The 11,122-nt window shown below is 34.7% G+C and overlaps 1 long non-coding RNA gene across 1 annotated transcript in view; it reads right to left on the reverse strand.

The window, feature by feature from the left end:
- LOC110267680 overlaps positions 1-1,745 on the reverse strand; it is a 5,224-nt gene extending 3,479 nt beyond the window's left edge. Inside the window, exon 1 of the long non-coding RNA XR_002355561.1 lies at positions 1,733-1,745. This is a non-coding gene — a long non-coding RNA (uncharacterized LOC110267680). The remainder of the gene's footprint in view (positions 1-1,732) is intronic.

Raw genomic sequence — 11,122 nt, forward strand, 5'->3', positions numbered from 1 at the left:
TAATAATAATAATTTTCTTTAATATAAATAAAATAATTTAAGTAATAAATAAATAGTTTTTATAACTTCTTGAAGGCTTAACTCTTTTAAGTTTTATTTCTAAACTTTTATCGATTACGTTTTAAACCTCAAACTTTTAATTATTTTACTTTTAACCCAACATTTCATAAAATTATATTTCAAACATCACTTATTTAAATATTTCTAAAGCAACCCTAAATTTTTATAAAATATTCATTTTATCCCTATACTTTATTTATTACCCAAAACACCCAAAAATTTATATAATTACAAATTTTATCTTGATCTGTTTGTTAAAATACAATTTTACCCTTTAAACTAAAACTCAAACGCTGGTCTCTCTTCTTTCCCAAAACCGAAACCCTTATTCCTTTTCCTTCAAAAATATTTACTTAAAAATTAATCCGTTTTCGAGTTTTACGGTTATCAATTTTTCACAACTTTTAATTTAATCTCTCGGCCCTTTAACCATACAAATTTTGCTCAATTTCCAACATAGTCACAGCCCCAAATTCTTCAAAATAATGAGGTTCTTGACTGCACTAACACTATCCAAACCATCATCATCATCATCAAATAATCAATATATCACAAAAATTTAACATAAATTCAATCAAACTCAAACAATAATCAATCACAACATCAATTCACTTATCCAATGCAAATTGAATCAGTAAAAATTTACCAAAATTATATCTCCTTATGAAATCAAAATAACAAAAACTCTAGAAAAGCTTTATGACCAAACAACTAAAGAAGAAAACATCAAAAGTTGGCTATTCCGTCTAGTTGCACCTTCAGCCGAACCACAAAGGAGGAAGAATAATTTCATCGTCAACTTCTTCCGAACAAAAGTGACGTCAACGTGTAGTGGAGAAAGATACGAACACTTTAATTAAATTAATTTTTTATTAGAGTTACGGAGCTCAAAAAATTAAACGCCAAAGGTCACAGTTTCATGAAGTTCACGTGTTCTTTCTCTCTCGGTTCTCTCCTTTCTTTTTCCCTAAAATTCAGTTTGGTGGTGATGATGATTCGTGATGGTAAACGGTGATTTAAGTGGGTAATTGACACATAGGGGGTTAGGTGTCACAAGGGGGATGGGTGTCGCGTTTTTAGACTGCTGAGTCAGTAATTCGAGTTATAAATATCTTAAACGAAAATTATGAAAACGGGGTATATTAAAACATAAGTAATAATATATATAGGATTAAATATATATGAGTTACTAATATAAATAGCATTAGTAACTTAATAAAAAAAATGTATATAATGAAGCATTAGCAACTCTAAACTCATCAAAGAGTACTGATATTTGTTTATATCGGCGGATATTGAACTCGATAAGGATAATAATAAAATAATACTATTATCTAAACCTTATTATAACTATGGCATATAAAATAAGTAAATAACATAATAATAAAATTATGTTATCATTTATTTTATATACAGGGTTTGAAAATGACTAAATAAAATTAATTACTGAAAAATCAAAACGTCGTTTAATTACGAAAAATCAGGACGTTACACAGCACAACTTAAGAATTTTTAATATTCTATTAGTCTTCTCAAACATGACTCAGAATAGATACCCACTAATATAAGAATGTTAAATAGTATTTTCTCAAGCTTTTTTAGAATTATGAATTGAGTCGATTGGATACTTCACCAACTAAGAACCTTAGATATTCAACTGACCTTCTCAGACAAGATTTAGATTGAATATCCACCAACTGATGTTAGATTTTATTTTCTCAGACCTTCTCAGACTAGAAGTGGCTCCATTCACAACAAGAAAATGAAACATTTGTAACAAAAATTTTGTATCAAATTTAAAATTGTTACAAAAAAAATAATTTTTTTGTAATAATAACTGGTAATTATTACAAAAGAATAATATTTTGTAACAACATTACAAGTTGTTACAAAATATGATAATATTTTGTAACAACATGATTTTTTTTGTTACAAATTACATTAGTTTTTGTAATGAGATGGTGTTTTGTTACAAACTATTATAATATTTTGTAGCAAAAAAAAAGAAGTTGCAAAAATTTGAAATATTTTGTAACAAAATATTTTTTTATTTCAAAAACTCCAAATGTTTTGTAACAAAATATCTTTTTGTTTCAAAAACTCCAATTATTTTGTAACAAAAAATTAATTTGTCACAAAATTCAATATTGTTTATAACAAGTTAATTGTTTGTTACAAAATATATGTATATTTTATAATTTTTTTACAAAATGTTAAACACTTTAAGAATAAAAAAAATTGTATATATATTTTTTTCAAAATAATTTTATTTTGTTTCAAAAAATAAAATTTTTACATACTGTAAAATTATGTGTTTTGAAATTAATTTTTATAATATTATATTTAAACCCTAAATTATCATTCTATTTCAAATATTTTATATAATTATATATTACTTGTATATATCTTACCTTAACTCTAGAATTACTAAATAAAACCCTAATTTTACTAAATTCCTAAATCTATTACCCTAAATCCCTAAACCTATGTTCAGAGAGAGGAAAGAAAGGAAACGGGAAACAGGGAGAAGACAGAAGGAAAAATGGGAGAATCAGAGAAGAAGAGGAAGGAGAAGAGAGGGAAGGTGTAAGACCCCAAACATATACACACACATACTCACTTCACTCACTCTCAGCCTCACAACCCTCATCTCCCACGACACACACACACAAAATGCGTTACACCAACACGCTAAAAGAAATTAGAAAGGGGAGACTGGAGGAGCGAAGAAGAGGAAAGAAGGAGAGGGAAGGAGGGAGGCGGTGCCGGTGGGCGCCACTGCCACCGTTGCCGCCGCTGCCATCGTGTGGGTTAGAGGGAGAAGCTGAGAAGAACTCAGCCACGAGAACCAGAGGCGCGCAGAGTTCAGGGGAGGGAGAGGCCGAACGTGGGGGGCTTTCCTCGTCGCCTCGCCGGTTTGCCGTCGCGCCTCACTAGGCGTCATTGTTGAGCTTCAAAGAGAGAGAGAAAGCGTGCGAAGATGAGAGAGAGAAGGGGGATCTGAAGCTAAGTAGGTTTCTGTCACCGCCTCCACTGCCTTCACTGTCGCTGTTGAAGCTCTGCTGCGGCTGCTGCTGCCGTCTGAGCTGCCGCCAGGGAAGCCGCTACTGCCGTTTACCACAGGTGGAGTCCGCCATCGAGCTGTGCGCCATGGGTGGAGCTATACCTCGTCGAAGTTGCTTTTCTCCACTGTCAGTTCAGTTTCATCGTAACCCTGCTCCATTTTTACGTTATATTTTGCTCTCATCTTATTTATCTGCTTGTTTTTGTTTTAATTCCATTTTAGTTTCTGCCTTGTCTTGAATTTATAGAACTGTTTACATCTTCAATTTCTATCAAATTCGGATTCCTTGTTTTGTTGTGATAATTATCATTTCCGTGCAAGGTTGCTATTGCTGCGAGAGTGATTGGAGATGTTGCTGTCGTTGTCTCGGTTGCATTGGGGTGCCGCCGCTGCTGCAAATTTAGACAAAGAGGGTTTGTCATGTTTAAGTTCTGAGTTCGATTAATCAAGGTAGGGGATATTTTATTAAATTAAACATTTTAAACTTTGAATGCCTAAGAAGTTTACTGAATTATTGCAAATATATGAATGCTTGATCTGTGATGAATTTTGGATGCGGAGTAAATGTGTGACTGGTTGTGTCTCTTGGTGGTTTTATGTGGTTTGAGATCTTTGTTAAGAGAATGTGTATGTTGGTGTAAAAGTTTACTGAAAATGTATTGGGTGTTCATAATTATGAAAGCATGTTTGGTTCCTCGTTTGAAATATGTTTGAATCTTGAAATACTAAACTTATTGTTGAAAATCTGGTTTTTGAGATAAACGGCAATTTTGAAAAGCAGACCAGCAATTCGATAGTGATCGAAATAATATGAGATTAAAAGTTAAGTAAATTACAATGAGTATGGTTGCCAAGATTCATATTTAAAAGGTTTCGTATTAACTAGAGAATTAGTTATGATTTTTCAAAGTTAAATTATGAAATCTGATTTTCTGCATTTCTTTTAAACGAAGTCAAAAACTTTGAAAAGTTATAACTAAATCTGTGATGATTAGAATTGCATGGGACCAAGTCTGAATTAAACTTGGGAATATAAAAAACTGGACTGAAAATTTTGAGGCATTTTCGTTAAATGTACAATTTATGGCGAATTTTTAAAATTAGGTGAATAAATCTGTCCTGGAGCAGAAAAGTTCAAATAGGGCAGCAACTTATTTGTCATCTTGCGACTCCTCCAAGCTGAGTTTTGGAGTGAAACCAATTTTGTTTTAAAATTCGATTAACTTGGTTTATTGCTCTAAAATTTCATAATTTTAGGAGTTAAATATTGGGAGTTGTGAATTTTTGAAAATTGGTGATCAAAGCTGGAAAGAATCAGTTTTCAGCAAAGTTTGCATCAACTTTCAATGCTTGCAACTCTTGGAATTTTTTTGTTTATTTTGCTATCTATAGTTTATCAGGTATTTTAGTAGAATTTTATTATCTGGCTATCTGTGAAGTTCAATTTTTTATTTCTATCTAAAATTCTGAACATTCTATAAGGCTTCGTGCCATTGAGACTCGGATCAATCAAGAGACCTCAAAGATGAGAAAAACTATTGTAGAGGTGTCCAATTTGCATAGGGTCAAGTACGTTGCTAATCTTATTGTTTTTATTGAAAATTTGGTTGCAAAGTTTTAATGTCTGTTATGATGTTGTCATAGTAGTAGTTATTTGCATGCTATCCACATGTTTAGGGACAAATGATTTGCAATCTTTAGCATGAATGCAAATTAAAAAATACATGGCAAAATTAGCAATTCTTTATGAATGCATTACTAATTGCTATTGCTTTGAACCTTGCTTGATTTTCTACAGCTGCCATTGTTTATGAATGCATTGCCAATTGTTGATTGCTTTGAACCTTGTTTGATTTTCTACAGCCGCCGCATGCTTTGTGCTTGTGACGATTAGATTTCTATCGGTAAAGAAATTTTATAAAATTAATCGCGTTGTAAGCATAGCTTCTAAACTAACAGAGAATCCTTTCGTACAAAAGTTTGGTTGTCACAAATAATAAAACCCAATAAAATTTATAACCGAAGTATTTAAACCTCGGGTCGTCTTCTCAAGGAATTGCAGGGAGGTATGATTTATTATTGGCTATGTAAAACAGTATATTTTTGGGTTTTTGAAATAAGGAACAAGTAATGTAAATAACAAGAAAAATAAATTAATAATTAATAAAATCTCTTGGCAAGGTATGAGAAATTGAAGTCCTATCCTCGTTATCCTTATCAGGTGTGATGAGAATTGGATTCTGCTCCCACTTTAATTAACCCTTGCTAAATAAAGGAGAGTCAAGTGGACTAATTAATTTGATCCTCAAGTCCTAGTCAACTCCTATGGAAAGACTAGAGTTATTGGAGTATAAATTAACCAGCAGAGAATTCCAATTTCAATCAACAGCTGAGTTTGATAACTCAAGTGTTGCTAATTACTTAACCAAAGCCAAAAGGGAGAAAAATCTAATTGAATAAAAATGCCTTCAGATGGGAAGCAGCAGTAACATAAATAAAAGAAAGAAATCTTAAATCTGAAATACCTCAATATGTATTAATTAAGAAAATCAATCCTAACATGGAGTTCATAAACCAAATTGAAAAGATAGATATCAATTAAAGTAATAGAATAAATAAAAGTAGAAAATAAATTAAAGGAACATTGAACCTGTGATTGTAGAAGCAATCCTAAAATAAGAGAAATCTTAATCCTAAATCCTAAGAGAGATGAGAGAACCTCTCTCTCTCTAAAACTACATCTAAAACCTAAAATTGTGTATTATTAAAGCTTGATTGATGTATGAATAGATTCCTCTACTTTATAGCCTCTAATATGTGTTTTTTGGGTCGAAAACTGGGCCAGAAACAGCCCAGAATTCGCTGGTTGCAAATTCAAACGCGCTAATTTTCGTCACTACGACGCATCTGCGTTGCCTAGCTATACGGCCACTATAGCAAATTATATATCAAATCGAAATCCCAGACGTTAGCTTTCTAACGCAACTAAAACCGCACCATTTGGACCGCTGTAGCTCAAGTTATGACCGATTGAGTGCGAAGAGGTCAGGGTGGACAGCTTAGCAATTTCTTCAACTTCTTGTATCCTTCCACTTTTGCATGCTTCCTTTCCATCCTCTAAGTCATTCCTGCCCTGTAATCCCTGAAATCACTTAACGCACATATCAAGGCATAGAATGGTAATAAGAGAGGATTAATGTTAGCAAATATAAGGCCAAAGAAGCATATTTTCAATCATAGCACAAAATCAGGAAGGAGAATGTAAAACATGCATTTTGTATGAACAAGTGTATGAAAGATTGATAAAATTCACTCAATTGACACAAGATAAACCATAAAATAGTAGTTTATCAACCTCCCCACACTTAAACAATAACATGTCCTCATGCTAAGCTCAAGAGAAGCTATAAAAGAGTGAAGAGGAATGGTGGAATGCATGAAATGCAACCTATCTATATGAATGCAACTACATGCTAAGATGTTTATATCTACTTGGTTAAAAGTAAATAAGCTCTTCAAGACAAACATAAATCAGATTTCACTAATTCAAATTATACAATAAAAGACAAGTAAACTTGTAAGAAGACAGCTTATGAAAGCAGGGAACATAAAATCAAGCATTGAACCCGTACTGATGGTGTATATGCTCTCTAGTCACTCTAGTGTATAGGGTAATCACTCTATTATTCTCTAATCATTCTTTCTAAACCTTGTTCTTCACCTAACCAATCAACAATATTTAATGTACCAATACAAACATCATGAGGTATTTTCAAGGTTGTAATGGGGCTAAGGTAAGGGTAAGGGTATATATATATGGCTAAGTGAGCTATAAATTGAATCTTTAATTAACCTAAGCTTTCACCTAACATACATATACTCTATATAACTCTAGAATCATGCCTAGCTACCCAAAATTTCCCGCTTTTGCATTACATACTCATGCATCAACTTTCTTTTAATTTTTATCACATATTCATTGATCTTGGAGCTTAACTTAACTTAGAATTGGGGTAATTTTGTCCCCTTATTTATTTATTTATTTATTGAATTTTTGATTTTTTTTTTCAGCATGAAAATAAACATAGCTTATCAATGCACATGGATTTTTAATTTTTATAGTTTCACATGAGTAGGTACCCAAATTCCTATTATTTTATCATGACACATTCCCTTATTAACCCTTGTTCCCACAATCTTTCCAAACTTAATTAACACACAATTTCTATCTTAAGCTAACCAAAAATTTATTTTGGGATATTTAATTATTTTTCTGCTTAAGGCTAGTGATGTGGTAAAATATAGAACAAATGGGATTTAAAAGTTTCAAAGTGGCTAACAAAGGTAATTTAAAGAGTATGCTTATTTGGAATAAGTGAGCAAAAATCAAATAATGGCCTCAATCATATGCAAGCATGTAAATACACTAAATATTGGACATATAGGATGAAACAAAATAAAGATTACAATCATAGAGAAGCAAACACACAAGGATAAAATATTTATGGTTAAATAATATAACCATGTAATTAGGCTCAAAATCTCACGGGTTGTGTGTTCTTAGCTTTTTAAACTATGTTCCAAATACAACTTCAAATAAGTTTTAACAGAAAAAATTTTCAATTTAAATTAGTAAAATACTATAAAAATTTCTTAAAAAAGAAAATATTACTTCAACCAAGTAGTAACTAAATGCGTAAAATCAAGAAAACATGCAATCAAATATGCAAATGCAACAATGAGCAAACAAAGAAAATAGAATATTGGTGTTGAGAAGGAAATAACTAACCCATGGAGATCGGTATCGACCTTCCCACACTTAAAGGTTGCACCGTCCTCGGTGCATGCTAAGATGTGCAAGTGGAAGGGTTGCTTCAACTAATGCTTTTCTCTAAATATTGTGCTGATGGACTTGTTTGTCTCCCCATTTAGAAGCTTTCTCTTTCTCTTTCTCGGTGGCCAGCCTGAAAGTAGAGGAAAATAAGAAAAGTAACCCAGAAAAAAAGATAAAAAATAAATAAAATATGGCTGGGTTAATGCCAAATAATGAGGATCACAATTAAATGGTAGCTACAACATGCAATTGAGAAAACAGTGGAAGCAAATGGCATATCAATGTTGCAAAAAATTTGCAACAAAAGGAAAGAGAGTGTGGGTAATGCAAGATAGTATAAGCTCATGTCAATGCAAAAAGAATACAGGTATCAGAAAAGATCAATATTGACTTAAATAATATTACCCAACAGTGAAAAACAAGTCACTAAGCACCAAAATAATACAAGAAAAGATGTATCAATTGAATAAGAAAATTTAACACCATTGGAAACTAGAAAAGAAAATAAAAATATGCGCAAAATTAAAATGTAATGGATGAAAGTATGCAAATAAATTAAATAAAATAGAATGGAAGTGAAGAGGGATGAGAGGTTAAAGAGATGAAGAAGAAGTAAGAAAGAAAGAAAGAAAAAAGAAGAAAAGATAGAAGAAATTAGGATTAGAAAAGAAAAGATAAGATAATTGGTGCTGATCTGGATAAGCTGTGCGGCACAGATGACGCGGACGCGTGGGTCACGCGGTCGCGTGGTGTGTGATTCATGCGAATGGCGCGAGGGCAGCCATGCGTTCGCGCAACTCTCTGTCTCAAACTTATTTTGCCAGAATTTAAGGTGACGTGATCGCGTGAATGGCCATATTTGGAGGACAAGGCGGCCGCGTGGAGCACGCGATCGCGTGATGGGGCTGGTGCTTCCAGCATCATTCCAACCCAGCTCCATCATAACTTGCTGCCATACACCTCTTTTACGTCGATTTTTTTGGGGCACACAGTCGCGTGGGTGACGCAGACGCGTGGGAGGCTATTTGCAAAAATGACGTGGCCGCGTGGGTGACGCGGACACGTGGGCATGTTTGTGCCTAAGGCACGCCTCCAGCTACGCTTTCGCGTGACTTTCTGTTCAATTCTCTTTTCTTCAGAACGCAACTATGACGCGGACGCGTCAGCGACGCTTACGCGTCGCGTGCGTTTTTTTTATATGGAGAATGCAAATGCAAATGCAAACTATATGCAGCTAAATGCAGAGATTATGAATGAAGACTAAGGAAAAATAAAATAAAATAAAACTAAGAACAAAAAGGAAAGAATATACCATGGTGGGTTGTCTCCCACCTAGCACTTTTAGTTAAAGTCCTTAAGTTGGACATTTGGGGAGTCTTTTGTTATGGTGGCTTGTGCTTGAACTCATCCTGAAATTGCCACCAATGCTTGGACTTCCAATAATCTTCATTATTCTCAAGTGAATTTGCCAAGCCTTGAGGGAGTTCTTCACAAGCCTTGAGCTCCCAAAGTGGATCCTCATGTATGCATGGATCCTAAATCTTGTTTCTACACCCGTCTTTAAGTGGATCATGATTATTCCATCCGGGTAGTTCAGCCTTAGAATTCTCATTTAGGCACCCAAACATCCTCCTAGACCCAATTAATTGAGAATTATGCCAACCCTTGTACTTCAATTTGGAACATGCAACCATATTAAACCTTGCAAGACGACTCTTACCACTAACCATCTTCCTCTTGCTCTTATAGCCACAAAGAGCTCTAAGTTGACCATCTGTCTCAAGTAAACCATATTCAAGTGGAATGAGAAAGCTAAGGGATATGAATTTTACCCACTTGAATGTTGTATTGGGTGGTAATGGCCTTTGGAGAGAGGTCTCCAGCAACTTTGGCAAGGTGATTTTAAGCTCCACTCCCTTGTGCTCTTCTTGGACAACTTCCACCTCATTGTAAGCTTCTTCAATTTCAACCTCTTCCTCTTGGTAGCTTTCTTCCAATTCAATCTCCTCTTCATTGCTTTCCAAGGGCATGGGAGGTTGTGCTTCTTCTTCTTTAATCTCCATCTCTTGATCAACCTCTTCAAAGTCTTTAGCCATGATATGCCTTGGAGGTTGTACACCCTCTTTGGCATCAAATTCAAATGTCTTAGAAGGAGGTTCTATGACTGGACTTTTCCATGGAGGTTCTGCTTCCCCCAAGTCTTCAACCTCTTCTTCTTCTTCTTCAATAATTGCTGCTTTGTCTAGTTATTTTAGTATAAAATCGTACTCATCCTTGATGATTTTCTTTCCATGACAGCTCCTTTCAACTATTCCTTCATCTGCAAGGGTCTCTTCCACCTTCACCTTTTGGGCCTCCTCTTGCTCTAAGACAAGATCAGACTCCTCCTTGATGTCTTCCTTCACTAATTCTTCAACCACTCCTTCGACTTCAAGGGTTTCTAGTACCTTCATCTGTAGGGCCTCCTCTAGCTTCTTATGAAGTATGGATTCGCGAAGATGATTCCTTCTTTCTTGTTCCATATCAATAGCATAATTGGGATCATCTTGCTCTTGGATTGATGGATGTGAGTGCTCTTCCATGGAGGGTGGTGATGGGATGGGAAGATTATTATGTGGTTGAAAAGGAAGCGCACTAAAGCTTGAGAGTTGAATATTGGAGGTAGAGGGTTGGTCATGAAGAGTAGAGGTGAGACTAGTGATAGAGGCAAGTGTTGTATGAAGCTTTGTTTGTCCTTGGTGAATAACACCAAGGGTGTTGTCATCCAATGGAGGTTGGGGTGGATAAGGGTTAGGGTCATATGGAGGTGAATGGTGTAAACGGGCTTGTGAGTTTGGTGGTTCAAAGGTATGTTATGGAGGTGGTTCATAAGCATATGATGGGACTTGTTGGTAACTACAAGGGGGTCCACCATATCTATCATCTTTGTACGCTCTCTGGAATGGCTCTTGACCATAGTAATTAGGTGGAGGTGGTTTGTCACGAAGGGGTCCACCATGACTATTGTTTTGGCATGCATTGTAGGATGGTCGTCGTCCATGGTACTTTGGAAGGTGTTGTTGCCGAAAGGGTTGATCAGATCCTCGTGGCTCCTTCCATCTTTGATTGCTTTGACCCTGATGCATGTTCCTGTTATAGCTTCCATTCCTTTCAACAACATTAGA

The sequence above is a fragment of the Arachis ipaensis genome, chromosome B02, assembly GCF_000816755.2.
Source record: "Arachis ipaensis cultivar K30076 chromosome B02, Araip1.1, whole genome shotgun sequence".
Taxonomy (NCBI): Eukaryota; Viridiplantae; Streptophyta; class Magnoliopsida; order Fabales; family Fabaceae; genus Arachis; species Arachis ipaensis.